The 7,645-nt window shown below is 41.2% G+C and overlaps 1 non-coding gene across 1 annotated transcript; it reads left to right on the forward strand.

The window, feature by feature from the left end:
- Positions 1–1,431: 1,431 nt before the first annotated feature.
- LOC131489978 (small nucleolar RNA SNORA1) lies at positions 1,432–1,563 on the forward strand. The gene has a single exon (XR_009250870.1). It is a non-coding gene; the product is annotated as a small nucleolar RNA SNORA1 (small nucleolar RNA).
- The last annotated feature ends 6,082 nt before the right edge of the window (positions 1,564–7,645 follow it).

Here is a 7,645-nt window from a genome sequence, read left to right on the forward strand (position 1 = left end):
AGTGCTTTGACAGGCTTTTTAATTGTTCATATACACTAATACATAGAGCGTAATTTTATCCAAATTCAGCTGAAACTCTACATAGACTACTGATTGCTCAGTCCTTTAAATGATATCTTACGTGAAAGTTCTATTATAACCAACACTAGAAACAAGCTATTGATGCCTTAAATTATCTGCAGACAAAGAATGTAACTGCGTAGTTACTCCGATGCCAGTTGCTGGAAGTTGTCATTTGTCCTAAGTTTACACTTATAAAAATTTTTAGAGATTATATTTTTTTTATATGTTGACCACCCAAAAAAATTTACTGAATGAGTAATCGCTCTGTAGTGCTTCCTGCTGCCAGGTTTAGTTTTAGCATCCAACGAGCCCCTATTCTCACAGCAAAGGAGCTATGTTCTGTTCATCTTTCAGATGCATTCCTGGCCTCTTGTGCATATCAGGCACTTCAAGGTTTATATAAAAATGGAGAGAACATTTTTGGAGCACTTGTAGTAATGACTGGGGTCTGGTTTTATGCATCTCATAACCCTCTGAAGGAAGTACTAGCAACTTAATTAACCAGGCAAATAAGTCAAGATGTAAGTCCAACAGTGAGTAAATGGTAAATTTGAACCACGCATTTAATACCAATACGAGGGTACTTGTACTACCAAGTGCTTTGAAAATACATAGGAGAGGGGCGCCGGGGTGGCTCAGTGGCTTAGGCATTGACTCTTGATTTCGGCTCAGACCAAGATCTCACAGTTCGTGAGTTTGAGCCCAGTGTCAGGCTCTGCGCCTGCTTGAGATTTTCTCTCTCCTCTCTGCCCTTCCCCCACTCGTGCTCCTTCTCTGTCTCTCTCTCTCTCTCTCAAAATAAATAAAATTTCAAAAAACTATTTAGGAGAGAAGGGGAGTACCTTTCTGCCTGAGGGAGTCCAGAAAGCCTTCTTAGCGACCTAAAAAGTCTTGGGATGAGTAAGAAATCACATCCCTCATGGAGGCCCAGTGTGACAGACTAGGACAACAGTAGCGTCCTGTAACTGGACGGAGTTTGAATGAAGTTTGTAGTTTGGGAGACTCGAAAAAGCAAGGGGCCTGACTGTAAACCATGCTAAGGGTTTGGGCCTTTGTTAGGGGTCAGCAGTTTGAAATAGAAAGCACTTGGCAAAAAATCACTTAGGCTGCAGCATGGAGGTTGGATTAGAGGTAGAACACCGGGTGGTTTTTACAGAAATCTAAAAACGAAGATGATGAAGATCTGCATTATGGAAAGGGATCAATGTGCCCTCGAATGTAGGGAAATGTACCTCTTCATTCTCTTTCCATAAAGCCCCACAGTCTCTGTGGGATTTGCAAACACTGTTAATTCATATAATCGGTTAACCTTAATTTTAAGCCTTACCACTCGACTTGGTGAATCTAGTCAAGACTTTATTCCCTCCAAGCCTCATCCTAGATGAGAACGGGCATTGTTGTTTGTGGTGTCCACAGATTGTTCGTGCGGCTACATTGAGGCACAGGTTACGCTCCCATCACAAGTGTATTGCAGGGGTGACGGTGAGACCCGTACCATTTCTTGTAGGCTCATGAGTTCAAAGTGGATGGAACAAGACTTTTCAATATTAGAAACAATTAAGGAATAATATCCTTTACATCACTTGAAAAAATAAAAGTCAATGAGCTTTCTAGAATTTAACTTCTAGGGCCCTACATCCAATTGCTTGAAGAAATTGGATTCCAAAGATTACTGGTGGGGACTTTGTGACATATGTCCATATTCAAGTGGAGATCAAAGAAGTCCAACTGAAAGAATTATGGACTGGCTGACCATGACAGCTGTGGGTTGAGCCAAAGTTGTTTTTAAAAAGGGCTACCTTGGGGCGCCTGGGTGGCACAGTTGGTTAAGCATCTGACTCTTGGTTTCGGCTCAGGTCATGATCTCAGGATCATGAGATTGAGCCCTGGGTCAGGGTCTGCGCTGAGTGTGGAGCCTGCTTGGGGCCCTCTTCCTCTTTCTCGGTGCCCCCTCTGCTCGTGCTCACTCCCTGTCCCTCTCTCTAAAAAAATAATAAATAATAAAAAGGGCTACCTCGAAGATTATGACAGACTTTGGAGGAACTAAGGCGATTGGTAGTAGGAGGAATCACATGTGAAATTCCTTAAAGTAAAATTTATTGACTTAAAAAGACTTAAAAAGACTAAATCAAATTTAATGAGCCTTTGTTCCTAAAGATGACACAAGACTAGTAAGCAAATGTCCCATTTGGGTCAGTTAAGAGAGAAAATATTGGGCAACATTGGCAAGTCAGTTGGGAAAGGAGGTCAAAATTAAAGTAGTCCCAGGTCCTTGTATTCAGGAGGGGCATTTTGATACTAAGTAAATATTTAAATTTCTAATTTAATTTATATCTGGTAAAAGTTTTATAGTAGAGTTAAAAGCCATTGGTGTTTTTATTTTTTTTAACGTTTATTTTTGAGACAGAGAGAGACAGAGCATGAATGGGGGAGGGTCAGAGAGAGAGGGAGACACAGAATCTGAAACAGGCTCCGGGGTCTGAGCAGTCAGCCCAGAGCCCTACGCGGGGCTCGAACTCACGGACGGCGAGATCGTGACCTGAGTCAAAGTCGGACGCTTAACCGACTGAGCCACCCAAGCGCCCCGCCATTGGTGTTTTTAACTCCTAATTGGTACAGAGGGTAAGTGGAGGAAGATAGAACACCAAGCACAAGGCACAGAAAAGTGGAAGAAACCAGCACATGGTGAGATGTCATACTGTATGTTGGTTTCACAACACTTGGAAATGGAAAGGAAGCGGGAGGCTCAGAAGGCTTTTTAGCCTCATTCTACTGCATAGACTCTTCCAAGAGAATATGAGGAAACATTCCTCAACTCACTCTTACAGACCAATTTAATACTAAAACTCAGACAAGCGTAGTATGAGAAAGAAAAAATGCAAGTCAGGGGCGCCTGGGTGGCTCAGTCAGTTGAGCCTCCGACTTCGGCTCAGGTCATGGTCTGGCGGTCTGCGAGTTCGAGCCCTGCGTCGGGCTCTCTGCTGACAGCTCCGAGCTTGAAGCCTGCTTCGGATTCTCTGTCTCCCTCTCTCTCTCTCTGCCCCTCCCCTGCTCATGCTCTGTCTCTCTCTCTGTGTCATAAGTAAACATTAAAAAAACTTTTTTTAAAGAAAAAAAAAAATGCAAGTCAACTTTACTCAAGAAAATAGTGAAATATAAAATATTAGGACAAATTTATTCCTAAGAAATGATACACCATAATCAAGATAGATTTATTAGTAGTAAAGGGAAATAAAATCGCTTCTCGGCCTTTTGGCTAAGATCAAGTGTAAAGGGAAATAAAATTAACTGTTCAATCATCACTAACAAATGGAGAGAAACCATTTTCTCAGTTTATAAAAAATGGTTAATGAAACTCAATCACAATAATGGTTAAAAAACATACACTTGGCAAACTAGGAAAAGAAGGAAGCTTTATCAGGTAAGGAAATCTATAAAAATAGAGCACACATTATTCATAACTGGAATTTTATAAAAATCCCTTTAAAATCAGAGACTGGTCAAGTAAAACGTAATTGAGCATTGTACGACACACTCTAATGTGCTAAGGTACAAAAAAGAAATAAAACATAATTGGAAAAGAAGATATAAAGCTTGGTGAGATTTAAAAATATATATTCAAAAGTCAGTTGCATTTTCAAATATGAGGAACAGCAAAAAATGCCATTCAAACAAAGGGAAACGCCAGGCAATGGAGTACTACTCAGCACTGAAAAAAAGAGGAGGTATCAGGCTATTAAAAGACATAGTGGAACTTTTAATGTGTAATACTAAGTGAAAAGCCAATCTGAAAAAGCTTCCCTATGATTCTACCTAAGTGACATTCTGGAAAAGGAAAAGAAAACCATGGACAGAGTGGAAAGGTCCGTGGTTGCTAGAGTTTGCGGGGGGTGGGGGTGGGGGCAGGGAAGGACGCAGAGGTGGAGGGAAGAGGATTTTTGAGGGCAGTGAAAGTCTGTATGATACTATAGTGATGGATGACATCCTCATGATAGTATATACATTTTTGCAAACTCACAGAATGTACACCAAGAGTGAGTCCTAATGCAAACTCTAATGAGTACGGAGAATTTTTTTTAACTATATGACAATCATTAAAGAGAAACTATTTAAATGGAGGATCCACAATCATCATGGTTACAAATATACATACTCTTCTCAAGACCATGAAGAACCTGCTCCACCAAACACCAAGACTTATTGGGCCTTAGAAACTAAGACAATGAAGAATTCATTGGAGATGATCAAAATGATAGTGGAATATAATAAGGAAACCATGAAAACCCACTCATAGGGAACCAATTTATAACTGGCACGGAAGATCAGTTAGATATTTGACTATTTATCAGGTGCTGTGATAACCGGTTATTTCTGTGAAAGAAAATTAAAATGGATCCCTACACTATGCCATGCCCAAAAAGCAACTCTAGGTAGATTAAAGACTTACAGTCAAAAAGAACAAATAACTCTTAAAGCTTTCAAAGAAAATATAGGAGGAGCACCTGGGTGGCTCAGTCGGTTGAGCGTCCGACTTTGGCTCAGGACTCGTGATCTCACGGTCCGTGGGTTCGAGCCCCGCGTCGGGCTCTGTGCTGACAGCTCAGAGCCTGGAGCCTGCTTTGGATTCTGTATGTGTCTCTCTCTCTCTCTCTGTTCTCCCCTGCTCATGCTCTGTCTCTCTCTCAAATAAATAAATAAACATTAAAAATGTAAAAAATAAATGAAACATAAGAGCATATCCTTAAGACCATAGAAAGGGAAGGATTTTTAAATAAGGCGTACCAAGCACTAAATGTATTGAAGCTTCCTATATTTGACATCATAGCCATCATTAAAAAGGTGAAAAGATAAGCCACAATGGGGAGAATTATATTTACCACTCATGTAACTATCAAGAATCAATATATATATTGATATATATTGATATCTATATATGTATATAGAAAGGGGATGAAGTTTAGGAAGAATACTCAAATAGCTTTAATGGTGTTGGTTATGTTCTAGTTCTGAGGTTGGGTAGTATATTTACTGCCCCTTTTATTCAATACACACACGCACACATTATATACATACACACATTGTATATATTATTCCACATGCATCATCAAAATTTCTATAACAAAAATCTATTTAATAGAATGCTTTCTAACAGGTAGAATATTTCACTGGTGGGGGGGGGTATATTTGGGTAGAGATATTTCATGAGCTGATAGTTGAAAGTACTTATTATTCTGGAGAGAAGTCTAGGCCAGATTGGCAATTTGGGGAGTTATCGCTACATAAATATCCATACGGATCTGCAGACTTCATTCGTTATTTAAAGATGTGGAAATTCAAGAACTGTCTACACGAGAATGAATGAAATAGAATGGATGATATATGTTGGTGAAAAGTTAATGAAATCAGAGCACTTCATCATTTAAAGAAAACGGAACATTTTCCTAAGGGAGTAGGAAATGTCCTGGAATGTATTTGTGCATCTTAGCAAGAAACGATGGTGGGTGACCAGTGGTGGGAGAGCATTCCTGAAACCTGAAGTTTGGGGAAGAAGACAGGTCTACGGCTAGAAGGAGTTGTTTCAAGATAGCGTTTGTGCTCTACGATGAACATTCAGGGAAAATCAAATATACATATTTAGGGACATCTTCCATATCAGGAGCTGGAATGGAATTAGGGCTTCTAAACACATAGCTGTCCGAAAACAAACAAACAAGTAAACAAACGAAAACCAAACAACTGTCCTCATTCAGGACTTTGCCCTACTTCGGTACTTGACAGAATGAAAATGTAGAAACACACGGGAAAATGCCCATTGGGAGTACATTCCAGCAATTCTTGACCCGCCCCACGACGGTTTATACTTTAGACAAGAGAGGAGGAAACCTAGAAAAGGATCCCGTGTTTCATTCATCCCCGGAGGCCTGCTTGTTCCTTGCTTGGTGAAATCAGTCTTGCTTTCTAGGCTGAGATACTTACAACGTTTTGCAGGAAGAAGAAAAACAGTTGCTTAGTCATCTTCCACGGGGATGTATGTGTCGCAAGCGCGCTGCAGGCTCCTGCCAGCCGCCACCAGGGAGCAATTACTGCTCCTGTTGTTTTGAGCGTTGCGCCTGCGTGATGGGCAGCGCTGGCGTAAGTGCTATTTGGCGAATAGTAAGGGCGGTATTTAGAAATGACCTGAACTCGTACTTCCCATGTTGCAGCATGACTGTGGAGGGTCGTCCGATTCGAAGGGCAAGGGGCTTCCTGTGCCAGGCAAGGAGAGTCCGTGACCGAGTCGCAGGAAATGATGGAAATAGGAAGTTTTCCTGGTGCTCTTTTCCATGAGAGGTTAGTCCCACTGCGATGACGCAGTGATTAAGCAGAGGCCAGGAAGAAACAGAGTGGAATGCACGGATTCACAGAGCCGGGAACCGGGGGCGGACCCCCAGTTTTCAAATTTGCAGCAAGTTGGAGAAGCCTTAGGCAAGCGAGAGGTGGGGAGTGCTTTGATTCACCTCATCAATCCCTACTCAAGCATACATTTGCCGGAGGCAAGGATGAAAGAGTACTGTGAAGGTTAGCCCAACATCCTCATTTCAGAAAGAGAACTGAATTCTGAGAAATGCAGCTCGGCTGTCATCGATGGTAATAATAGTCACCATTTATTAATGGTGTTAATCCATTGGTAATTATTTGATAACATAATGAGTATTTTACACGGAACATTTCATATACTTCTCATGCAGACAACTCTGATAGAGACCATTATCAAACCCATTTTACAGATTAAAACAAAACAGAACATGAAGGGGGGGGTGGGGGTTGGTAAATGAGTTACCCAGTGTCACATGATCAGTTTGTAGGTGAGCCAAGACTTCTTTATACCCAGGCGGTGCGAGCCCAGGGCCTGCTTTCTTACCCACTGTGCCTCTGGCATGATTTCCACATCAAGCCATAACCAAGGATGTATGGGCACAATGCAGAGAAAAGTATTCTACAGCAGACACACTAACTCTGTGCACACGTATCTGTTTTAATCTGAGTTTCTGGTCCCCTAGCCTCCTTTCCCAAAGTTCTAATATTCCATATTAATTCTTATAATTACAAACTGTGCGTGACACTTTTTGGCTATTACTGTAATTTGAGTTTGTAGAGGAGGCAATTAAGAGTCTCGAGTAGTTGGCAAAAGTACCCCACAATCTGGGAGAAGACAATAGCTAGATAGTTGGGGAAGAAAGACCGGAAAAGACAGGATGACCTGGGAAAGATCCGAGTCTGTTCTTTATTGCTTTGTTTTCACACCTGGGAAACAAAATATTGTTTGGAATATTGATATAAGAAAGATGAACATCATTAAGGTAGAAGATTGGCTCTTTCTGTAGTGGAGGAAGACCTACATTGTCCTTGACCGTAAGTGGTATGATGAAAGAAGCCCTCCTGAGACAGGAGCCTGGGGACCTGAATTCGAGAAACAGGGTTGCCATTTGTGAGCTGTTATTGTTGACAAATTACTTATTCATTCATTCTACATGTATCTGTTGGGCATCAGCTGTGTGCCTGGGTTGTTCTAATGCTGCAGGTGCCATGGCAAAAAAATAAA

The sequence above is a fragment of the Neofelis nebulosa genome, chromosome 1 (assembly GCF_028018385.1).
Source record: "Neofelis nebulosa isolate mNeoNeb1 chromosome 1, mNeoNeb1.pri, whole genome shotgun sequence".
Classification (NCBI taxonomy): domain Eukaryota; kingdom Metazoa; phylum Chordata; class Mammalia; order Carnivora; family Felidae; genus Neofelis; species Neofelis nebulosa.